General features: G+C 42.2%; 12 non-coding genes across 12 annotated transcripts; all 12 read right to left on the bottom strand.

Annotated features, from left to right (window-relative positions):
- Positions 1 to 2,584: 2,584 nt before the first annotated feature.
- On the bottom strand, positions 2,585 to 2,666 carry trnas-uga (transfer RNA serine (anticodon UGA)). The gene has a single exon. It is a non-coding gene; the product is annotated as a tRNA-Ser (tRNA).
- Positions 2,667 to 5,063: 2,397 nt separating this feature from the next.
- Positions 5,064 to 5,145, bottom strand: trnas-uga (transfer RNA serine (anticodon UGA)). Its single transcript has one exon. It is a non-coding gene; the product is annotated as a tRNA-Ser (tRNA).
- A 6,333-nt stretch (positions 5,146 to 11,478) lies between these two features.
- On the bottom strand, positions 11,479 to 11,550 carry trnap-agg (transfer RNA proline (anticodon AGG)). Its single transcript has one exon. It is a non-coding gene; the product is annotated as a tRNA-Pro (tRNA).
- A 1,468-nt stretch (positions 11,551 to 13,018) lies between these two features.
- On the bottom strand, positions 13,019 to 13,090 carry trnap-cgg (transfer RNA proline (anticodon CGG)). The gene has a single exon. It is a non-coding gene; the product is annotated as a tRNA-Pro (tRNA).
- Positions 13,091 to 14,746: 1,656 nt separating this feature from the next.
- trnas-uga (transfer RNA serine (anticodon UGA)) lies at positions 14,747 to 14,828 on the bottom strand. Its single transcript has one exon. It is a non-coding gene; the product is annotated as a tRNA-Ser (tRNA).
- Positions 14,829 to 15,674: 846 nt separating this feature from the next.
- On the bottom strand, positions 15,675 to 15,756 carry trnas-uga (transfer RNA serine (anticodon UGA)). The gene has a single exon. It is a non-coding gene; the product is annotated as a tRNA-Ser (tRNA).
- A 1,820-nt stretch (positions 15,757 to 17,576) lies between these two features.
- trnas-uga (transfer RNA serine (anticodon UGA)) lies at positions 17,577 to 17,658 on the bottom strand. Its single transcript has one exon. It is a non-coding gene; the product is annotated as a tRNA-Ser (tRNA).
- Positions 17,659 to 18,521: 863 nt separating this feature from the next.
- Positions 18,522 to 18,603, bottom strand: trnas-uga (transfer RNA serine (anticodon UGA)). The gene has a single exon. It is a non-coding gene; the product is annotated as a tRNA-Ser (tRNA).
- Positions 18,604 to 19,924: 1,321 nt separating this feature from the next.
- trnal-aag (transfer RNA leucine (anticodon AAG)) lies at positions 19,925 to 20,007 on the bottom strand. The gene has a single exon. It is a non-coding gene; the product is annotated as a tRNA-Leu (tRNA).
- Positions 20,008 to 22,821: 2,814 nt separating this feature from the next.
- trnas-uga (transfer RNA serine (anticodon UGA)) lies at positions 22,822 to 22,903 on the bottom strand. Its single transcript has one exon. It is a non-coding gene; the product is annotated as a tRNA-Ser (tRNA).
- An 863-nt stretch (positions 22,904 to 23,766) lies between these two features.
- trnas-uga (transfer RNA serine (anticodon UGA)) lies at positions 23,767 to 23,848 on the bottom strand. Its single transcript has one exon. It is a non-coding gene; the product is annotated as a tRNA-Ser (tRNA).
- An 863-nt stretch (positions 23,849 to 24,711) lies between these two features.
- Positions 24,712 to 24,793, bottom strand: trnas-uga (transfer RNA serine (anticodon UGA)). The gene has a single exon. It is a non-coding gene; the product is annotated as a tRNA-Ser (tRNA).
- Positions 24,794 to 25,088: the final 295 nt, after the last annotated feature.

Below are 25,088 nucleotides of genomic sequence, written 5' to 3'. Positions count from 1 at the left end.
ACCCCAATGGATTTCAAGTCCATCGCCTTAACCACTCGGCCACAACTACGTAAAAAGCCTTGCTTCAGCATGGACCACTGTCTGATCGTATTTGATCCATGCACTTTGTTTCAGAATGTATAGGCTTCCGTTAGGGACCCTGCTCAGGTATTTCGGCAACACAACGAGGCAGTGTAGTTGGTTCCCTCGGCAACCAGCCACGGAGCGTGCCATAGAATCAAGACAGTGTTATAGTTTAGGACTAGAATGGGCTTCAGTGAACAACTCTTAAGCATAGTGTGGCAAACAGAAGCTTAAACCTGTTTGTAAGCGTTCTAAACTATACATTTCAAGTGACTTACTTCAAAATGAATTCCATGCAAAGAGGAACTACGTTACAAACAGTCTTTCAGACCCTCGACCGAGGGTGCAGCAACTGGGCTGATTGTCAGAAGTGGGATTTGAGTCCACGCCTCCAGACTGCTACCTGAACGCAGCACCTTGGACTGCTCTGCCATCCTGATCTGGAGAAGAAGCTCAAGTTTGAACCCCAGAATGGGCTACAAGGAGGAGTTCAAACTTGAACCCTAAACTATGCAGGGACATTTCAAGGGATTTCTTGAAAGAGGAACAGCCAAACAACCCCTCAACAGAGTGCAGCAAAGGCTCTAAATGTCAGGAGCGGGATTTAAACCCACGCCTCCAGGGGAGACCGCTCGGCCATCCTGACACGTTGAAGCTGCGCGTCGTGGACCGTGCACGATGCACATTATGTTGAGTCGTGTGCTAGTCGTATAAACACTTGTCTGACTGGTCGAATATCTACGGGCAGTGATTTAAAGGGAACCCATGCAGTATTTTGACCCAAATGTTTCCAGGAGAGGACAACACTTTTTAAGGTGACATACCTGGATTTTTAACGGCTCCATAGCTTGTCATACAAGCTTGGGTAACAGCCACAGCAAACCAGACACTGAGATGAACAACGCCCGAGTCTGGCATCTCACAATTCAATAGTGGGCAAGCGGTAATATCTGACTGAAGACTTTGTACAATAGCAGGTATGCAATGATTGTTTACTCTTATTGATAATTCTTACGGTTGATAGGGAAGAGGTCACTCAGCATTATTGTTACAACTGATACCCTAACAATGGCTCTGACCTGTCTGAATCATTTGGTAAGTGCTACTTGTTGGGGTAGTTGCTTGTTGCTTACAAGTTGGGGCAACTTTCAGTGAATTTGGACACCACGGATGTGTGAAACTATAATCACATTCATCGTTGTTGAGATTCTAACTTGAGTCTTTCTCTTCATAAATATTTCTTAAAATTCTTGCACAGATATTTAGTGAAACATACGCTGAAATCTCTTAGAGCAATACCTTTGAATACATCAGTGAAAGCATCATTTGGCTGTGTACCTACTCTCAATCTAGAGTGATAACTGCCTGTCAATGTGTGAATCACCTGGTTCATTCACATGGAGTGATCTGCCATCATCACTTCTATTGTCACATTGGATTCTGTGGGTTGGACTGTGAATCATCTCAAGTTATGATCAGACTCTGAGCATTCAAAGGAACAACACTTGACTCAGGCCCCTCAGAATGAAATGGTGGTCAACTGGTAAATTCTCAGTGGACAACTTCTAGGATAGCGGGAATGTAGTGATTATATTTGTTGTGGTGAATGCGGCAGGAGAAGATGCAAAGAAGCAGACCACCCATCTGTCTTATTGTCACGGTCGTTATTCTATCAATGGCTCTGACCTTCCTGAATGGTAAGTGCTATTTGTTGGGGTGCTTTTGGGTGATTGAAGCAACTAAAGATACTTCCTTTTTTTTTTTCATTTTATTATTTATTGATTGATTGATTGATTGATATTTTTTTGTTTATTCATTTATTTATTTATTCGTTTATTTTTTCAATTGATAAAACGTTAAACAGTTCGGACAACATCCAATACTTTCAAAAGAAAGCACAATTAGACTTCTTCAAATAGGAGCACTTGATTTACAATATATTCATAAGCGCTTCTCGTTGGGGCGGTCTCCTCTGTGCATTTGCCTTTACCGTCTTCTGTGACTGGTGCAATGTGTCTCTGGATGTTACCCCAGTTGTATCACATATACTTCGGTTTTAATGTCATTTTCTGCAAGCTTTGGTACCTTTCAGTGACAGCAATAATAGGAAATGTTGAAACCGTAATATTGTTTCACTTCATAAAGATTTAGTTAAACTGTTCCCAGTGTATTTGGTGTAATTTATTCTGTGTACAGTTTTTTTCTTTCTTTATTTCTTTATTCACATGAACTGCTTAACGATCGTCAGCGATTTTGTCCCTTTGGATTTGGATGTGGGTTGGATGCGAACCATGATCTGGGCAGCTCCTGAATGTTTAAAGGAACAACACCAGACTCTTGGGTCCCTCAGAATGAAAAGCATCCATTGCTTCAATTGGTAAATTCTCAGTACAACAGCAGGTATGCAACAACTGTAAACTTTTAATAGCATTTAAGGCACATGGTGTTTCAGGGAAGAATCCAGACAGGTTTGTCCTCACTCTTGCTACCCCAGCACTGGAATCACAAACCAAATCTCAGACGTAGTTGGCAGGATTCGGACCTGCGCGGGGAAACCCCAATGGATTTCAAGTCCATCGCCTTAACCACTCGGCCACAACTACGTAAAAAGCCTTGCTTCAGCATGGACCACTGTCTGATCGTATTTGATCCATGCACTTTGTTTCAGAATGTATAGGCTTCCGTCAGGGACCCTGCTCAGGCATTTCGGCAACACAACGAGGCAGTGTAGTCGGTTCCCTCGGCAACCATCCATGGACAGTGCCATAGAATCAAGACAGTGTTGTAGTTTAAGCCTTGAATGGGCTTCAGTGAACAACTCTTAAGCATAGTGAGGCAAACAGAAGCTTCAACCTATTTGTAAGCGTTCTAAACTATACATTTCAAGTGACTTACTTCAAAATGAGTTCCATGCAAAGAGGAACTACATTACAAACAGTCTTTGAGACCCTCAACAGAGGGTGCAGCAACTGGGCTGATTGTCAGAAGTGGGATTTGAGTCCACGCCTCCAGACTGCTACCTGAACGCAGCACCTTGGACTGCTCTGCCATCCTGATCTGGAGAAGAAGCTCAAGTTTGAACCCCAGAATGGGCTACAAGGAGGAGTTCAAACTTGAACCCTAAACTATGCAGGGACATTTCAAGGGATTTCTTGAAAGAGGAACAGCCAAACAACCCCTCAACAGAGTGCAGCAAAGGCTCTTAATGTCAGGAGCGGGATTTAAACCCACGCCTCCAGGGGAGACCGCTCGGCCATCCTGACACGTTGAAGCTGCGCGTCGTGGACCGTGCACGATGCACATTATGTTGAGTCGTGTGCTAGTCGTATAAACACTTGTCTGACTGGTCGAATATCTACGGGCAGTGATTTAAAGGGAACCCATGCAGTATTTTGACCCAAATGTTTCCAGGAGAGGACAACACTTTTTAAGGTGACATACCTGGATTTTTAACAGCTCCATAGCTTGTCATACAAGCTTGGGTAACAGCCACAACAAACCAGACACTGAAATGAACAACGCATTATTGTTACAACTGATACCCTAACAATGGCTCTGACCTGTCTGAATCATTTGGCAAGTGCTACTTGTTGGGGTAGTTGCTTGTTGCTTACAAGTTGGGGCAACTTTCAGTGAATTTGGACACCACGGATGTGTGAAACTATAATCACATTCATCGTTGTTGAGATTCTAACTTGAGTCTTTCTCTTCATAAATATTTCTTAAAATTCTTGCACAGATATTTAGTGAAACATACGCTGAAATCTCTTGGAGCAATACCTTTGAATACATCAGTGAAAGCATCATTTGGCTGTGTACCTACTCTCAATCTAGAGTGATAACTGCCTGTCAATGTGTGAATCACCTGGTTCATTCACATGGAGTGATCTGCCATCATCACTTCTATTGTCACATTGGATTCTGTGGGTTGGACTGTGAATCATCTCAAGTTATGATCAGACTCTGAGCATTCAAAGGAACAACACTTGACTCAGGCCCCTCAGAATGAAATGGTGGTCAACTGCTAAATTCTCAGTGGACAACTTCTAGGATAGCGGGAATGTAGTGATTATATTTGTTGTGGTGAATGCGGCAGGAGAAGATGCAAAGAAGCAGACCACCCATCTGTCTTATTGTCACGGTCGTTATTCTATCAATGGCTCTGACCTTCCTGAATGGTAAGTGCTATTTGTTGGGGTGCTTTTGGGTGATTGAAGCAACTAAAGATACTTCCTTTTTTTTTCATTTTATTATTTATTTATTGATTGATTGATTGATATTTTTTTGTTTATTCATTTATTTATTTATTCGTTTATTTTTTCAATTGATAAAACGTTAAACAGTTCGGACAACATCCAATACTTTCAAAAGAAAGCACAATTAGACTTCTTCAAATAGGAGCACTTGATTTACAATATATTCATAAGCGCTTCTCGTTGGGGCGGTCTCCTCTGTGCATTTGCCTTTACCGTCTTCTGTGACTGGTGCAATGTGTCTCTGGATGTTACCCCAGTTGTATCACATATACTTCGGTTTTAATGTCATTTTCTGCAAGCTTTGGTACCTTTCAGTGACAGCAATAATAGGAAATGTTGAAACCGTAATATTGTTTCACTTCATAAAGATTTAGTTAAACTGTTCCCAGTGTATTTGGTGTAATTTATTCTGTGTACAGTTTTTTTCTTTCTTTATTTCTTTATTCACATGAACTGCTTAACGATCGTCAGCGATTTTGTCCCTTTGGATTTGGATGTGGGTTGGATGCGAACCATCATCTGGGCAGCTCCTGAATGTTTAAAGGAACAACACCAGACTCTTGGGTCCCTCAGAATGAAAAGCATCCATTGCTTCAATTGGTAAATTCTCAGTACAACAGCAGGTATGCAACAACTGTAAACTTTTAATAGCATTTAAGGCACATGGTGTTTCAGGGAAGAATCCAGACAGGTTTGTCCTCACTCTTGCTACCCCAGCACTGGAATCACAAACCAAATCTCAGACGTAGTTGGCAGGATTCGGACCTGCGCGGGGAAACCCCAATGGATTTCAAGTCCATCGCCTTAACCACTCGGCCACAACTACGTAAAAAGCCTTGCTTCAGCATGGACCACTGTCTGATCGTATTTGATCCATGCACTTTGTTTCAGAATGTATAGGCTTCCGTCAGGGACCCTGCTCAGGCATTTCGGCAACACAACGAGGCAGTGTAGTCGGTTCCCTCGGCAACCATCCATGGACAGTGCCATAGAATCAAGACAGTGTTGTAGTTTAAGCCTTGAATGGGCTTCAGTGAACAACTCTTAAGCATAGTGAGGCAAACAGAAGCTTCAACCTATTTGTAAGCGTTCTAAACTATACATTTCAAGTGACTTACTTCAAAATGAGTTCCATGCAAAGAGGAACTACATTACAAACAGTCTTTGAGACCCTCAACAGAGGGTGCAGCAACTGGGCTGATTGTCAGAAGTGGGATTTGAGTCCACGCCTCCAGACTGCTACCTGAACGCAGCACCTTGGACTGCTCTGCCATCCTGATCTGGAGAAGAAGCTCAAGCTTGAACCCCAGAATGGGCTACAAGGAGGAGTTCAAACTTGAACCCTAAACTATGCAGGGACATTTCAAGGGATTTCTTGAAAGAGGAACAGCCAAACAACCCCTCAACAGAGTGCAGCAAAGGCTCTTAATGTCAGGAGCGGGATTTAAACCCACGCCTCCAGGGGAGACCGCTCGGCCATCCTGACACGTTGAAGCTGCGCGTCGTGGACCGTGCACGATGCACATTATGTTGAGTCGTGTGCTAGTCGTATAAACACTTGTCTGACTGGTCGAATATCTACGGGCAGTGATTTAAAGGGAACCCATGCAGTATTTTGACCCAAATGTTTCCAGGAGAGGACAACACTTTTTAAGGTGACATACCTGGATTTTTAACAGCTCCATAGCTTGTCATACAAGCTTGGGTAACAGCCACAACAAACCAGACACTGAAATGAACAACGCATTATTGTTACAACTGATACCCTAACAATGGCTCTGACCTGTCTGAATCATTTGGCAAGTGCTACTTGTTGGGGTAGTTGCTTGTTGCTTACAAGTTGGGGCAACTTTCAGTGAATTTGGACACCACGGATGTGTGAAACTATAATCACATTCATCGTTGTTGAGATTCTAACTTGAGTCTTTCTCTTCATAAATATTTCTTAAAATTCTTGCACAGATATTTAGTGAAACATACGCTGAAATCTCTTGGAGCAATACCTTTGAATACATCAGTGAAAGCATCATTTGGCTGTGTACCTACTCTCAATCTAGAGTGATAACTGCCTGTCAATGTGTGAATCACCTGGTTCATTCACATGGAGTGATCTGCCATCATCACTTCTATTGTCACATTGGATTCTGTGGGTTGGACTGTGAATCATCTCAAGTTATGATCAGACTCTGAGCATTCAAAGGAACAACACTTGACTCAGGCCCCTCAGAATGAAATGGTGGTCAACTGCTAAATTCTCAGTGGACAACTTCTAGGATAGCGGGAATGTAGTGATTATATTTGTTGTGGTGAATACGGCAGGAGAAGATGCAAAGAAGCAGACCACCCATCTGTCTTATTGTCACGGTCGTTATTCTATCAATGGCTCTGACCTTCCTGAATGGTAAGTGCTATTTGTTGGGGTGCTTTTGGGTGATTGAAGCAACTAAAGATACTTCCTTTTTTTTTTCATTTTATTATTTATTTATTGATTGATTGATTGATATTTTTTTGTTTATTCATTTATTTATTTATTCGTTTATTTTTTCAATTGATTAAACGTTAAACAGTTCGGACAACATCCAATACTTTCAAAAGAAAGCACAATTAGACTTCTTCAAATAGGAGCACTTGATTTACAATATATTCATAAGCGCTTCTCGTTGGGGCGGTCTCCTCTGTGCATTTGCCTTTACCGTCTTCTGTGACTGGTGCAATGTGTCTCTGGATGTTACCCCAGTTGTATCACATATACTTCGGTTTTAATGTCATTTTCTGCAAGCTTTGGTACCTTTCAGTGACAGCAATAATAGGAAATGTTGAAACCGTAATATTGTTTCACTTCATAAAGATTTAGTTAAACTGTTCCCAGTGTATTTGGTGTAATTTATTCTGTGTACAGTTTTTTTCTTTCTTTATTTCTTTATTCACATGAACTGCTTAACGATCGTCAGCGATTTTGTCCCTTTGGATTTGGATGTGGGTTGGATGCGAACCATCATCTGGGCAGCTCCTGAATGTTTAAAGGAACAACACCAGACTCTTGGGTCCCTCAGAATGAAAAGCATTCATTCAATTGGTAAATTCCCAATTTACAACTGTAAACTTTTAACAGCATTTAAGGTACATGGTGTTTCAGGGAAGAATCCAGGCAGGTTTGTCCTCACTCTTGCTACCCCAGCACTGGAATCACAAACCAAATCTCAGACGTAGTTGGCAGGATTCGGATCTGCGCGGGGAAACCCCAATGGATTTCAAGTCCATCGCCTTAACCACTCGGCCACAACTACGTAAAAAGCCTTGCTTCAGCATGGACCACTGTCTGATCGTATTTGATCCATGCACTTTGTTTCAGAATGTATAGGCTTCCGTTAGGGACCCTGCTCAGGTATTTCGGCAACACAACGAGGCAGTGTAGTTGGTTCCCTAGACCACCATAGACCACTGGAGTTCCACTGTACCCTGCAAGTGTATGTTGCTGTCTCAAATTTAGCCTATTACCCAAGAACACTTAACATTCAACACAGAAGCCAATACTCACATCTACCTCTGAGCCCAGTTGGAGATAGAAAAAAAGACACCAGCCGTGAGTGAGAAGAAGCAAGGGTCCAGATTTATTGGTTCCGTTCCACCACACGAGATCCACACCGATGAGAATTCTCAGAAGTGATCTGATACCCTGAGCTTAAGCTCCAGTATTTATACTGTATTTACACAGTAAATAACCCATATGTTTCAAGAAGACTATGATATCAATACCAATAGGGTTAAAAAAGAGCTCATCTACCTTACTATTATGTTCTAAAAAAGGGCTATTCAACTTACCATTAGCTAAAAAAACAGGGCTTTTCGACTTACCAATAGGTTTTAAAACAGGGTATTTCAATTTACCATTAGCTTCAAAAGTGTAGAGACAAAACAATTTAGAGTCACCTTGGTCTTACTATTATCTCGCGGGGGGGGCAGCTTGACTCAGCTACCCTTATAAATGGCTCCTCATGGTTTTCTCTTAAAATTAAGGCCTTCCTTGCGAGACAAGAATCTTCACCATCTGAATTATGAGTAAGTTACATTTTTCTGTATTTCTAGTTTAGAATTTATTTTCATATTTGCTCTATATCTCTATTTTATATATAGTTATACTGCTTGAAAAACGGTTTACTGTACTTCCTACTTCATAATATCATTATATTACCCTTCTACTGTCCTACATATCCTACTACTCTTTATTTTTATAAAGAGTATATATAAAGAGTACATATTTTATTATTATAAGATATTACCCTTATAATATCTTAATACTCCTTTTTATTATTCTTATAAAGTTATAATGTTATGTGTGTGTGTGTTATGTCTACATGCCCGCCCTTGACTGTGCGAGAGTGTGTGTGTGTGTGTTAGCACTCCTCAGCTCTTATACTTCTTTTTGACTCTTCGACTAATAAACCATAGTGTAGTACTCTTAAAGATCTTTAAAGTGTAAATCCAATTTGTCAATATCCGCCTAATACCGCTTCTGTGTGTCTAGGTGCCCATCGTCAGTCCTTCTTCTCCACTTTACTGGATCTGGATCTGGATCTCGATCTGGACACTCATTATCAGCTTGCGCATATCATGGTGCTACTTAACTTTCTTCGCAGCACCCCCTCTGGAAATGGAAATGCGGGGTTCCGCCCCCCCCCCTCTCCGATACAGAATCTGCCCTGTGAACGTGTGTATTGACGCCTCTACACAGCCAAAAACCCCCTCCAGCTTTCAGTCTGAGGAAGATGTCACCTTCTCTGACCTGGGCCCCGACCATTCTTCCCTCTTCTCACCTGCCAGTCCACCCCACTCTCAGTGGTCCTCTCACTTCACCTTCTCTGACTATCCCATGTCCCCAGGACGCACCCCATTTTCTTCCCCCCACCGCTCTCCTCAAGATTACGCACCCACCAGTCCTGTGAATTATCAATAAAATTACATATTACTCATACTAAGTCTCCCTCATGTTTATTTCATGTCATTTTTATCCACAACAATGTCCTTACAGTTCTACAGGTTCATGCTAATAGTTTGAGATGGTTGCACAAGACATTACTGTGAAAGATGTGAACGATGATGGAAAGCTTGCTCATGGTGACTAGTATGACCAAAATGAAACTCTGTTACAGAAGGACAAGTTGAGAAACAAGCAAGCTCTTATCTTGGTTTTGCACCTTGTTAGAACTCGTGAGAACCAAGCAGTCAAGCAAGAAACAAGCAGACAGCTCTTGGCGTTCAAGTAACTACATCGCGGTTGAATTGAAGGGCAATAGTTCCCTCGATTACAGAGGGACAAGTTAAAACGAAGGTAAGAGCTCATTCAGGATTTCAACCGGTGACATCTCACACACAAAGTCAAAATCAAGTCCCTCGCCCAACAAGCTAAACAGCCAATCTGGCTGTTTCAACCTTAGTCCATCACACAAACCATTTCAATATAGTGGTATCGGTGCCTGCTACAGTTATTTTTGCTTTTGTCTTCAGAGATCAAAGTAACATGGCTGAGCACTGGTTTTATTACAAAGCTGTGGTTGTGAAAGGTGTAATGAGCAAAACTGCACTCAGCTGCAGAAGGACGAGCTGATTTGGGATTCCAACCTTCATGGATCTCTAATGAACAAACTACAGACTGTTCAACAGAAAGCCTGGGCTCGTCCGGGAGTTGAACCTGTCGCACCCGAAGCGAGAATCATACCCCTAGACGAACGAGCCACACACAGTCCTGCAGGCTCATGCTAAACTTTTGATCATAGAATTTTCAAGTCACCTATGCTTTTTTCAGGAAATCTGTAAGGCTTTGCTGCTTTCGCTCTATTCAAACAGGGCTATAACTAATTGTTTTGGGAGATGGGAGATATCCCGAAGCAGGGTTCTTGATTCCCCAGAAAGTCGCAACAAGCTATCCCTTATCATAACCTGCAACAAAACGTTGTTTATTTAGCCACGATTTATTACCACTGCAATAATTCCATCAACTACATTCTGTTGGCTCGGGGACATCCCCAACCAGTGTTCTTTAGACTGATTTTGTCTGAATTAGGTTATTTTTTCATTCAGAGATGGACACTTCCAGGTACAATCCAAAGAAAACAAAGGAAGCCAATATTAAGTGGTAGGAGCTCCGAACTTACATTGTCCTCATGATTAGTGTGCAAGATGCTCCTTTCATCCTCTATTGGAACGTTGCTGAAAATGATTTCTTCTGGAATTTGCATTCCCTGAAAAGGGCCTCTGTGATAAGCAGTCAAGCATAAATGCGCTCCTTATTCACAGCTGGATTCTTCACATCACAAGATGGTCTCGGCCAGAGTTCGACTGACTATCTTGTGAAACTTGTTTTGTGACATGGAGAGCTTGCTGGTTCTTACAGCCGAAGTTGGTACACCAAGACACTAAACTAAAGGTAGAAAGCGTGGATACCCTGAAAAGGGGCTTTTGTGATCATCAGACTAGCATCAACACAGTCCTTAATCAGAGCTGGACTGTTGACATCACAAGATGTCATTGGACTAACGATGATGGATAGCTTGCTTGTGGTGTTGGTGTCCGAGCACAACAGCCCTCAGATACAGAAGGACAAGTTGAGGAAAAAGCAAGGGCTCATCCTGGTTTGGAACCTTTCTGGAGAGAACCTCTTGAGAGCCAAGCAGCCAGATCATCATGAAGCTCGGTTGAGGTGAAGAGCAAAAATTTCCTCGATTACAGAAGGAAGAGTTAACAGCAAGGTAAGGGCTCATCAGGGATTTCAACCCGAGACATCTCTCACCCATCATTAGAATCATACCCCTAGACCAATGAGTGAAATAGTCTATCTGGCTGTTTTACCTCAAGGTACCGTTATTTTTGTTCATTTAAAGATGCACATGTTCGTACTGGTTTTATTACAAAGCTGTGATGACGTAGAGAGTTTGCAAGTTCTCATCACCTAAGTTGGCCCTCCAAGATGCTCACCAATAGTGAGACCAAACCGGAAAGGGGCTGTCCATGAAATTGGACTTCCCTGAAAGGTGTCAGAATGAAAAGGAAGCAGGATATGGAAGAACAAGCTTAGAGAAACACATGCACCTATCTGCAATTTGAACCTCTTATGAACTAAGCAACCAAACAACCCAGAAGTAGACTATTCAACATATAGCATGGGCTCATCCAGGATTTGAACCCGGGACCTCTCGCACCCTAAGCGAGAATCATACCACTAGACCAACGAGCCAACCTGCCCACGGATCTTACACCATAGACCACTGGGATCCACTGTACCATGAAAATGCATGTCCTTACAGTTCTGCAGGTTCATGCTAATAGTTTGAGATGGTTGCACAAGACATTACTGTGAAAGATGTGAACGATGATGGAAAGCTTGCTCATGGTGACTAGTATGACCAAAATGAAACTCTGTTACAGAAGGACAAGTTGAGAAACAAGCAAGCTCTTATCTTGGTTTTGCACCTTGTTAGAACTCGTGAGAACCAAGCAGTCAAGCAAGAAACAAGCAGGCAGCTCTTGGCGTTCGAGTAACTACATCGCGGTTGAATTGAAGGGCAATAGTTCCCTCGATTACAGAGGGACAAGTTAAAACGAAGGTAAGAGCTCATTCAGGATTTCATCTGGGGACATCTCACACACAAAGTCAAAATCAAGTCCCTCGCCCAACAAGCTAAACAGCCCATCTGGCTGTTTCAACCTTAGTCCATCACACAAACCATTTCAATGTAGTGGTATAGGTGCCTGCTACAATTAGTTTTGTTTTTTTCAGAGATCAAAATGATATTGTTGAGCACTGGTTTAATTTCAAAGCTGTGATGACGTACAGAGTTTGAAAGTTCTCATCACCAAAGTTGGTCCTCCAAGGTGTTAACCAATAGGGAGACTAAACCTGATAGGGGAGTCCTTGCAAATGGGCTTCCCTGAAAGGTGTCCGAGCAAAATGACAATAGGCTACAGAAGGACAGATTGACAGGAAAGTGAGTGCTGAGGTGATATGGTGAAAGAGGGGATTCCCTGAACATGGGCTTTCCTGAATGCTGTTTTGAGCAAAATGGCCCTCAGATTCAGAAGGGCATGTTCAGACAAAAGCAAGGGCTCATATAGGATTTGAACCTGGCTGGAGAGAACCTCTTGACATTAATTATGTCATGAAGCTCGGTTGAGGTGACGAGCAAAAATTTCCTCGATTACAGAATGACAAGTTAACAGCAAGGAAAGGGCTTATCAGGGATTTCAACCCTGGACCACTCTCACCCAAAATTAGAATCATACCCCTAGACCATCAAGCCAAATTGCTTATCAAGCTGGTTTACCTCAAGGTACTTTTGATTTTGTTCATTTCCACTTCACAACCCTCATAACATGGAGAAGACTTGACATAGTAGAAAGTTCTACTTTCCTTTACAGTGTGGTTCCAAGCTTAGGTCATCACACTAGCCATTTCAATTTAGTGGTATCGGTGCCTGCTACAGTTATTTTTGCTTTTGTCTTCAGAGATCAAAGTAACATGGCTGAGCACTGGTTTTATTACAAAGCTGTGGTTCCGTGGTGAAACGGGCTTTCCCTAAACATGGGCTTCCCTGAAAGGTGTGTTGAGCAAAACTACACACGGCTGCAGAAAGACCAGCTTATTTGGGATTCTAACCTTCTTGGATCTCTCATGAACCAAGCACAGACTGTTTAACAGAACACTTGGGCTCGTCCGGGAGTTGAACCCGGGATCTCTCACACCCGAAGCAAGAATCATACCACTAGACCAACAAGCCACACACAGCCCTGCCAGCATTATATTGTCCTGCAGGTTCATGCTAAACTTTTGAGGTAGTTGCACAAGATATTACTCTCATAGAATTTTCAAGTCACCTATGCTTTTTTCAGGAAATCTGTAAGGCTTTGCTGCTTTCGCTTTATTCAAACAGGGCTATAACTAATTGTTTTGGGAGATGGGAGATATCACGAAGCAGGGTTCTTGATTCCCCAGAAAGTCGCAACAAGCTATCCCCTATCATAACCTGCAACAAAACGTTGTTTATTTAGCCACGATCTATTACCACTGCAATAATTCCATCAACTACATTCTGTTGGCTAGGGGACATCCCCAACCAGTGTTCTTTAGACTGATTTTGTCTGAATTAGGTTATTTTTTCATTCAGAAATGGACACTTAGTGAAACATACGCTGAAATCTCTTAGAGCAAGACCTTTGAATACATCAGTGAAAGCATCATTTGGCTGTGTACCTACTCTCAATCTAGAGTGATAACTGCCTGTCAATGTGTGAATCACCTGGTTCATTCACATGGAGTGATCTGCCATCATCACTTCTATTGTCACATTGGATTCTGTGGGTTGGACTGTGAATCATCTCAAGTTATGATCAGACTCTGAGCATTCAAAGGAACAACACTTGACTCAGGCCCCTCAGAATGAAATGGTGGTCAACTGCTAAATTCTCAGTGGACAACTTCTAGGATAGCGGGAATGTAGTGATTATATTTGTTGTGGTGAATGCGGCAGGAGAAGATGCAAAGAAGCAGACCACCCATCTGTCTTATTGTCACGGTCGTTATTCTATCAATGGCTCTGACCTTCCTGAATGGTAAGTGCTATTTGTTGGGGTGCTTTTGGGTGATTGAAGCAACTAAAGATACTTCCTTTTTTTTTTTCATTTTATTATTTATTGATTGATTGATTGATTGATATTTTTTTGTTTATTCATTTATTTATTTATTCGTTTATTTTTTCAATTGATAAAACGTTAAACAGTTCGGACAACATCCAATACTTTCAAAAGAAAGCACAATTAGACTTCTTCAAATAGGAGCACTTGATTTACAATATATTCATAAGCGCTTCTCGTTGGGGCGGTCTCCTCTGTGCATTTGCCTTTACCGTCTTCTGTGACTGGTGCAATGTGTCTCTGGATGTTACCCCAGTTGTATCACATATACTTCGGTTTTAATGTCATTTTCTGCAAGCTTTGGTACCTTTCAGTGACAGCAATAATAGGAAATGTTGAAACCGTAATATTGTTTCACTTCATAAAGATTTAGTTAAACTGTTCCCAGTGTATTTGGTGTAATTTATTCTGTGTACAGTTTTTTTCTTTCTTTATTTCTTTATTCACATGAACTGCTTAACGATCGTCAGCGATTTTGTCCCTTTGGATTTGGATGTGGGTTGGATGCGAACCATCATCTGGGCAGCTCCTGAATGTTTAAAGGAACAACACCAGACTCTTGGGTCCCTCAGAATGAAAAGCATCCATTGGTTCAATTGGTAAATTCTCAGTACAACAGCAGGTATGCAACAACTGTAAACTTTTAATAGCATTTAAGGCACATGGTGTTTCAGGGAAGAATCCAGACAGGTTTGTCCTCACTCTTGCTACCCCAGCACTGGAATCACAAACCAAATCTCAGACGTAGTTGGCAGGATTCGGACCTGCGCGGGGAAACCCCAATGGATTTCAAGTCCATCGCCTTAACCACTCGGCCACAACTACGTAAAAAGCCTTGCTTCAGCATGGACCACTGTCTGATCGTATTTGATCCATGCACTTTGTTTCAGAATGTATAGGCTTCCGTCAGGGACCCTGCTCAGGCATTTCGGCAACACAACGAGGCAGTGTAGTCGGTTCCCTCGGCAACCATCCATGGACAGTGCCATAGAATCAAGACAGTGTTATAGTTTAAGCCTAGAATGGGCTTCAGTGAACAACTCTTAAGCATAGTGAGGCAAACAGAAGCTTCAACCTATTTGTAAGCGTTCTAAACTTGATTTACAATATATTCATAAGCGCTTCTCGTTGGGGCGGTCTCCTCTGTGCATTTGCCTTTACCGTCTTCTGTGACTTGTGCAATGTTTCTCTGGATGTTAGCCCAGTTGTATCACATATACTTTGGTTTTAATGTCGTTTTCTGCAAGCTTTGGTACCTTTCAGTGACAGCAATAATAGGAAATGTTGAAACCGTAATATTGTTTCACTTCATAAAGATTTAGTTAAACTGTTCCCAGTGTATTTGGTGTAATTTATTCTGTGTACAGTTTTTTTCTTTCTTTATTTCTTTATTCACATGAACTGCTTAACGATCGTCAGCGCTTTTGTCCCTTTGGATTTGGATGTGGGTTGGATGCGAACCATCATCTGGGAAGCTCCTGAATGTTTAAAGGAACAACACCAGACTCTTGGGTCCCTCAGAATGAAAAGCATTCATTCAATTGGTAAATTCCCAGTACAACTGTAAACTTTTAACAGCATTTAAGGTACATGGTGTTTCAGGGAAGAATACAGTCAGGCTTGTCCTCACTCTGTCTACCCCAGCACTGGAATCACAAACCAAATCTCAGACGTAGTTGGCAGGATTCGGACCTGCGCGGGGAAACCCCAATGGATTTCAAGTCCATCGCCTTAACCACTCGGCCACAACTACGTAAAAAGCCTTGCTTCAGCATGGACCACTGTCTGATCGTATTTGATCCATGCACTTTGTTTCAGAATGTATAGGCTTCCGTCAGGGACCCTGCTCAGGCATTTCGGCAACACAACGAGGCAGTGTAGTCGGTTCCCTCGGCAACCATCCATGGACAGTGCCATAGAATCAAGACAGTGTTGTAGTTTAAGCCTAGAATGGGCTTCAGTGAACAACTCTTAAGCATAGTGAGGCAAACAGAAGCTTCAACCTATTTGTAAGCGTTCTAAACTTGATTTACAATATATTCATAAGCGCTTCTCGTTGGGGCGGTCTCCTCTGTGCATTTGCCTTTCCCGTCTTCTGTGACTTGTGCAATGTGTCTCTGGATGTTAGCCCAGTTGTATCACATATACTTCGGTTTTAATGTCGTTTTCTGCAAGCTTTGGTACCTTTCAGTGACAGCAATAATAGGAAATGTTGAAACCGTAATATTGTTTCACTTCATAAAGATTTAGTTAAACTGTTCCCAGTGTATTTGGTGTCATTTATTCTGTGTACAGTTTTTTTCTTTCTTTATTTCTTTATTCACATGAACTGCTTAACGATCGTCAGCGATTTTGTCCCTTTGGATTTGGATGTGGGTTGGTTGCGAACCATCATCTGGGCAGCTCCTGAATGTTTAAAGGAACAACACCAGACTCTTGGGTCCCTCAGAATGGAAAGCATTCATTCATTCATTCAATTGGTAAATTCCCAGTACAACAGCAGGTATGCAACAACTGTAAACTTTTAATAGCATTTAAGGTACATGGTGTTTCAGGGAAGAATCCAGACAGGTTTGTCCTCACTCTTGCTACCCCAGCACTGGAATCACAAACCAAATCTGAGACTTAGTTGGCAGGATTCGGACCTGCGCGGGGAAACCCCAATGGATTTCAAGTCCATCGCCTTAACCACTCGGCCACAACTACGTAAAAAGCCTTGCTTCAGCATGGACCACTGTCTGATCGTATTTGATCCATGCACTTTGTTTCAGAATGTATAGGCTTCCGTCAGGGACCCTGCTCAGGCATTTCGGCAACACAACGAGGCAGTGTAGTCGGTTCCCTCGGCAACCATCCATGGACAGTGCCATAGAATCAAGACAGTGTTGTAGTTTAAGCCTAGAATGGGCTTCAGTGAACAACTCTTAAGCATAGTGAGGCAAACAGAAGCTTCAACCTATTTGTAAGCGTTCTAAGCTTGATTTACAATATATTCATAAGCGCTTCTCGTTGGGGCGGTCTCCTCTGTGCATTTGCCTTTACCGTCTTCTGTGACTGGTGCAATGTGTCTCTGGATGTTACCCCAGTTGTATCACATATACTTCGGTTTTAATGTCGTTTTCTGCAAGCTTTGGTACCTTTCAGTGACAGCAATAATAGGAAATGTTGAAACCGTAATATTGTTTCACTTCATAAAGATTTAGTTAAACTGTTCCCAGTGTATTTGGTGTAATTTATTCTGTGTACAGTTTTTTTCTTTCTTTATTTCTTTATTCACATGAACTGCTTAACGATCGTCAGCGCTTTTGTCCCTTTGGATTTGGATGTGGGTTGGATGCGAACCATCATCTGGGCAGCTCCTGAATGTTTAAAGGAACAACACCAGACTCTTGGGTCCCTCAGAATGAAAAGCATCCATTGGTTCAATTGGTAAATTCTCAGTACAACAGCAGGTATGCAACAACTGTAAACTTTTAATAGCATTTAAGGTACATGGTGTTTCAGGGAAGAATCCAGACAGGTTTGTCCTCACTCTTGCTACCCCAGCACTGGAATCACAAACCAAATCTCATACGTAGTTGGCAGGATTCGGACCTGCGCGGGGAAACCCCAATGGATTTCAAGTCCATCGCCTTAACCACTCGGCCACAACTACGTAAAAAGCCTTGCTTCAGCATGGACCACTGTCTGATCGTATTTGATCCATGCACTTTGTTTCAGAATGTATAGGCTTCCGTCAGGGACCCTGCTCAGGCATTTCGGCAACACAACGAGGCAGTGTAGTCGGTTCCCTCGGCAACCATCCATGGACAGTGCCATAGAATCAAGACAGTGTTGTAGTTTAAGCCTAGAATGGGCTTCAGTGAACAACTCTTAAGCATAGTGAGGCAAACAGAAGCTTCAACCTATTTGTAAGCGTTCTAAACTTGATTTACAATATATTCATAAGCGCTTCTCGTTGGGGCGGTCTCCTCTGTGCATTTGCCTTTACCGTCTTCTGTGACTGGTGCAATGTGTCTCTGGATGTTACCCCAGTTGTATCACATATACTTCGGTTTTAATGTCGTTTTCTGCAAGCTTTGGTACCTTTCAGTGACAGCAATAATAGGAAATGTTGAAACCGTAATATTGTTTCACTTCATAAAGATTTAGTTAAACTGTTCCCAGTGTATTTGGTGTAATTTATTCTGTGTACAGTTTTTTTCTTTCTTTATTTCTTTATTCACATGAACTGCTTAACGATCGTCAGCGATTTTGTCCCTTTGGATTTGGATGTGGGTTGGATGCGAACCATCATCTGGGCAGCTCCTGAATGTTTAAAGGAACAACACCAGACTCTTGGGTCCCTCAGAATGAAAAGCATTCATTCATTTGGTAAATTCCCAGTACAACAGCAGGTATGCAACAACTGTAAACTTTTAATAGCATTTAAGGTACATGGTGTTTCAGGGAAGAATCCAGACAGGTTTGTCCTCACTCTTGCTACCCCAGCACTGGAATCACAAACCAAATCTCATACGTAGTTGGCAGGATTCGGACCTGCGCGGGGAAACCCCAATGGATTTCAAGTCCATCGCCTTAACCACTCGGCCACAACTACGTAAAAAGCCTTGCTTCAGCATGGACCACTGTCTGATCGTATTTGATCCATGCACTTTGTTTCAGAATGTATAGGCTTCCGTCAGGGACCCTGCTCAGGCATTTCGGCAACACAACGAGGCAGTGTAGTCGGTTCCCTCGGCAACCATCCATGGACAGTGCCATAGAATCAAGACAGTGTTGTAGTTTAAGCCTAGAATGGGCTTCAGTGAACAACTCTTAAGCATAGTGAGGCAAACAGAAGCTTCAACCTATTTGTAAGCGTTCTAAACTTGATTTACAATATATTCATAAGCGCTTCTCGTTGGGGCGGTCTCCTCTGTGCATTTGCCTTTACCGTCTTCTGTGACTTGTGCAATGTGTCTCTGGATGTTAGCCCAGTTGTATCACATATACTTCGGTTTTAATGTCGTTTTCTGCAAGCTTTGGTACCTTTCAGTGACAGCAATAATAGGAAATGTTGAAACCGTAATATTGTTTCACTTCATAAAGATTTAGTTAAACTGTTCCCAGTGTATTTGGTGTAATTTATTCTGTGTACAGTTTTTTTCTTTCTTTATTTCTTTATTCACATGAACTGCTTAACGATCGTCAGCGATTTTGTCCTTTTGGATTTGGATGTGGGTTGGATGCGAACCATCATCTGGGCAGCTCCTGAATGTTTAAAGGAACAACACCAGACTCTTGGGTCCCTCAGAATGAAAAGCATTCATTCAATTGGTAAATTCCCAGTACAACAGCAGGTATGCAACAACTGTAAACTTTTAATAGCATTTAAGGTACATGGTGTTTCAGGGAAGAATCCAGACAGGTTTGTCCTCACTCTTGCTACCCCAGCACTGGAATCACAAACCAAATCTCAGACGTAGTTGGCAGGATTCGGACCTGCGCGGGGAAACCCCAATGGATTTCAAGTCCATCGCCTTAACCACTCGGCCACACCTACGTAAAAAGCCTTGCTTCAGCATGGACCACTGTCTGATCGTATTTGATCCATGCACTTTGTTTCAGAATGTATAGGCTTCCGTTAGGGACCCTGCTCAGGTATTTCGGCAACACAACGAGGCAGTGTAGTTGGTTCCCTCGGCAACCAGCCACGGAGCGTGCCATAGAATCAAGACAGTGTTATAGTTTAGGACTAGAATGGGCTTCAGTGAACAACTCTTAAGCATAGTGTGGCAAACAGAAGCTTAAACCTGTTTGTAAGCATTCTAAACTATACATTTCAAGTGACTTACTTCAAAATGAATTCCATGCAAAGAGGAACTACGTTACAAACAGTCTTTCAGACCCTCAACCGAGGGTGCAGCCACTGGTCAGGTTGTCAGAAGTGGGATTTGGACCCACGCCTCCAGAGGAGACTGCGACCTTAACGCAGCGCCTTAGACCGCTCGGCCATCCTGACACACTGAAGCTATGCGTCGTGGACCATGCACGATGCACATTATGTTGACCATATGAGTCGTATATACACTTGTCTAACTGGTCGAATATCTACGGGCAGTGATTTAAAGGGAACCCATGCAGTATTTTGACCCAAATGTTTCCAGGAGAGGACAACACTTTTTAAGGTGACATACCTGGATTTTTAACAGCTCCATAGCTTGTCATACAAGCTTGGGTAACAGCCACAGCAAACCAGACACTGAAATGAACAACGCCGAGTCTGGCATCTCACAATTCAATAGTGGGCAAGCGGTAATATCTGACTGAAGACTTTGTACAATAGCAGGTATGCAATGATTGTTTACTCTTATTGATAATTCTTACGGTTGATAGGGAAGAGGTCACTCAGCATTATTGTTACAACTGATACCCTAACAATGGCTCTGACCTGTCTGAATCATTTGGTAAGTGCTAATTGTTGGGGTAGTTGCTTGTTGCTTACAAGTTGGGGCAACTTTCAGTGAATTTGGACACCACGGATGTGTGAAACTATAATCACATTCATCGTTGTTGAGATTCTAACTTGAGTCTTTCTCTTCATAAATATTTCTTAAAATTCTTGCACAGATATTTAGTGAATCATACGCTGAAATCTCTTAGAGCAATACCTTTGAATACATCAGTGAAAGCATCATTTGGCTGTGTACCTACTCTCAATCTAGAGTGATAACTTCCTGTCAATGTGTGAATCACTTGGTTCATTCACATGGAGTGATCTGCCATCATCACTTCTATTGTCACATTGGATTCTGTGGGTTGGACTGTGAATCATCTCAAGTTATGATCAGACTCTGAGCATTCAAAGGAACAACACTTGACTCAGGCCCCTCAGAATGAAATGGTGGTCAACTGGTAAAATCTCAGTGGACAACTTCTAGGATAGCGGGAATGTAGTGATTATATTTGTTGTGGTGAATGCGGCAGGAGAAGATGCAAAGAAGCAGACCACCCATCTGTCTTATTGTCACGGTCGTTATTCTGTCAATGGCTCTGACCTTCCTGAATGGTAAGTGCTATTTGTTGGGGTGCTTTTGGGTGATTGAAGCAACTAAAGATACTTCCTTTTTTTTTCATTTTATTATTTATTTATTGATTGATTGATTGATATTTTTTTGTTTATTCATTTATTTATTTATTCGTTTATTTTTTCAATTGATTAAACGTTAAACAGTTCGGACAACATCCAATACTTTCAAAAGAAAGCACAATTAGACTTCTTCAAATAGGAGCACTTGATTTACAATATATTCATAAGCGCTTCTCGTTGGGGCGGTCTCCTCTGTGCATTTGCCTTTACCGTCTTCTGTGACTGGTGCAATGTGTCTCTGGATGTTACCCCAGTTGTATCACATATACTTCGGTTTTAATGTCGTTTTCTGCAAGCTTTGGTACCTTTCAGTGACAGCAATAATAGGAAATGTTGAAACCGTAATATTGTTTCACTTCATAAAGATTTAGTTAAACTGTTCCCAGTGTATTTGGTGTAATTTATTCTGTGTACAGTTTTTTTCTTTCTTTATTTCTTTATTCACATGAACTGCTTAACGATCGTCAGCGATTTTGTCCCTTTGGATTTGGATGTGGGTTGGATGCGAACCATCATCTGGGCAGCTCCTGAATGTTTAAAGGAACAACACCAGACTCTTGGGTCCCTCAGAATGAAAAGCATCCATTGGTTCAATTGGTAAATTCCCAGTACAACAGCAGGTATGCAACAACTGTAAACTTTTAATAGCATTTAAGGTACATGGTGTTTCAGGGAAGAATCCAGACAGGTTTGTCCTCACTCTTGCTACCCCAGCACTGGATTCACAAACCAAATCTCATACGTAGTTGGCAGGATTCGGACCTGCGCGGGGAAACCCCAATGGATTTCAAGTCCATCGCCTTAACCACTCGACCACAACTACATAAAAAGCCTTGCTTCAGCATGGACCACTGTCTGATCGTATTTGATCCATGCACTTTGTTTCAGAATGTATAGGCTTCCGTCAGGGACCCTGCTCAGGCATTTCGGCAACACAACGAGGCAGTGTAGTCGGTTCCCTCGGCAACCATCCATGGACAGTGCCATAGAATCAAGACAGTGTTGTAGTTTAAGCCTAGAATGGGCTTCAGTGAACAACTCTTAAGCATAGTGAGGCAAACAGAAGCTTCAACCTGTTTGTAAGCGTTCTAAACTTGATTTACAATATATTCATAAGCGCTTCTCGTTGGGGCGGTCTCCTCTGTGCATTTGCCTTTACCGTCTTCTGTGACTGGTGCAATGTGTCTCTGGATGTTACCCCAGTTGTATCACATATACTTCGGTTTTAATGTCGTTTTCTGCAAGCTTTGGTACCTTTCAGTGACAGCAATAATAGGAAATGTTGAAACCGTAATATTGTTTCACTTCATAAAGATTTAGTTAAACTGTTCCCAGTGTATTTGGTGTAATTTATTCTGTGTACAGTTTTTTTCTTTCTTTATTTCTTTATTCACATGAACTGCTTAACGATCGTCAGCGATTTTGTCCCTTTGGATTTGGATGTGGGTTGGATGCGAACCATCATCTGGGCAGCTCCTGAATGTTTAAAGGAACAACACCAGACTCTTGGGTCCCTCAGAATGAAAAGCATTCATTCATTTGGTAAATTCCCAGTACAACAGCAGGTATGCAACAACTGTAAACTTTTAATAGCATTTAAGGTACATGGTGTTTCAGGGAAGAATCCAGACAGGTTTGTCCTCACTCTTGCTACCCCAGCACTGGAATCACAAACCAAATCTCATACGTAGTTGGCAGGATTCGGACCTGCGCGGGGAAACCCCAATGGATTTCAAGTCCATCGCCTTAACCACTCGGCCACAACTACGTAAAAAGCCTTGCTTCAGCATGGACCACTGTCTGATCGTATTTGATCCATGCACTTTGTTTCAGAATGTATAGGCTTCCGTCAGGGACCCTGCTCAGGCATTTCGGCAACACAACGAGGCAGTGTAGTCGGTTCCCTCGGCAACCATCCATGGACAGTGCCATAGAATCAAGACAGTGTTGTAGTTTAAGCCTAGAATGGGCTTCAGTGAACAACTCTTAAGCATAGTGAGGCAAACAGAAGCTTCAACCTATTTGTAAGCGTTCTAAACTTGATTTACAATATATTCATAAGCGCTTCTCGTTGGGGCGGTCTCCTCTGTGCATTTGCCTTTACCGTCTTCTGTGACTTGTGCAATGTGTCTCTGGATGTTAGCCCAGTTGTATCACATATACTTCGGTTTTAATGTCGTTTTCTGCAAGCTTTGGTACCTTTCAGTGACAGCAATAATAGGAAATGTTGAAACCGTAATATTGTTTCACTTCATAAAGATTTAGTTAAACTGTTCCCAGTGTATTTGGTGTAATTTATTCTGTGTACAGTTTTTTTCTTTCTTTATTTCTTTATTCACATGAACTGCTTAACGATCGTCAGCGATTTTGTCCCTTTGGATTTGGATGTGGGTTGGATGCGAACCATCATCTGGGCAGCTCCTGAATGTTTAAAGGAACAACACCAGACTCTTGGGTCCCTCAGAATGAAAAGCATTCATTCAATTGGTAAATTCCCAGTACAACAGCAGGTATGCAACAACTGTAAACTTTTAATAGCATTTAAGGTACATGGTGTTTCAGGGAAGAATCCAGACAGGTTTGTCCTCACTCTTGCTACCCCAGCACTGGAATCACAAACCAAATCTCATACGTAGTTGGCAGGATTCGGACCTGCGCGGGGAAACCCCAATGGATTTCAAGTCCATCGCCTTAACCACTCGGCCACAACTACGTAAAAAGCCTTGCTTCAGCATGGACCACTGTCTGATCGTATTTGATCCATGCACTTTGTTTCAGAATGTATAGGCTTCCGTCAGGGACCCTGCTCAGGCATTTCGGCAACACAACGAGGCAGTGTAGTCGGTTCCCTCGGCAACCATCCATGGACAGTGCCATAGAATCAAGACAGTGTTGTAGTTTAAGCCTAGAATGGGCTTCAGTGAACAACTCTTAAGCATAGTGAGGCAAACAGAAGCTTCAACCTATTTGTAAGCGTTCTAAACTTGATTTACAATATATTCATAAGCGCTTCTCGTTGGGGCGGTCTCCTCTGTGCATTTGCCTTTACCGTCTTCTGTGACTTGTGCAATGTGTCTCTGGATGTTAGCCCAGTTGTATCACATATACTTCGGTTTTAATGTCGTTTTCTGCAAGCTTTGGTACCTTTCAGTGACAGCAATAATAGGAAATGTTGAAACCGTAATATTGTTTCACTTCATAAAGATTTAGTTAAACTGTTCCCAGTGTATTTGGTGTAATTTATTCTGTGTACAGTTTTTTTCTTTCTTTATTTCTTTATTCACATGAACTGCTTAACGATCGTCAGCGATTTTGTCCCTTTGGATTTGGATGTGGGTTGGATGCGAACCATCATCTGGGCAGCTCCTGAATGTTTAAAGGAACAACACCAGACTCTTGGGTCCCTCAGAATGAAAAGCATTCATTCAATTGGTAAATTCCCAGTACAACAGCAGGTATGCAACAACTGTAAACTTTTAATAGCATTTAAGGTACATGGTGTTTCAGGGAAGAATCCAGACAGGTTTGTCCTCACTCTTGCTACCCCAGCACTGGAATCACAAACCAAATCTCAGACGTAGTTGGCAGGATTCGGACCTGCGCGGGGAAACCCCAATGGATTTCAAGTCCATCGCCTTAACCACTCGGCCACAACTACGTAAAAAGCCTTGCTTCAGCATGGACCACTGTCTGATCGTATTTGATCCATGCACTTTGTTTCAGAATGTATAGGCTTCCGTCAGGGACCCTGCTCAGGCATTTCGGCAACACAACGAGGCAGTGTAATCGGTTCCCTCGGCAACCATCCATGGACAGTGCCATAGAATCAAGACAGTGTTGTAGTTTAAGCCTAGAATGGGCTTCAGTGAACAACTCTTAAGCATAGTGAGGCAAACAGAAGCTTCAACCTATTTGTAAGCGTTCTAAACTTGATTTACAATATATTCATAAGC

Source organism: Ictalurus punctatus, chromosome 13 (genome assembly GCF_001660625.3).
Source record: "Ictalurus punctatus breed USDA103 chromosome 13, Coco_2.0, whole genome shotgun sequence".
In the NCBI taxonomy this organism is placed as follows: Eukaryota; Metazoa; Chordata; class Actinopteri; order Siluriformes; family Ictaluridae; genus Ictalurus; species Ictalurus punctatus.
Note: the sequence above shows the minus strand (reverse complement) of the source record. Positions and strands in the feature narration are given on the sequence as shown.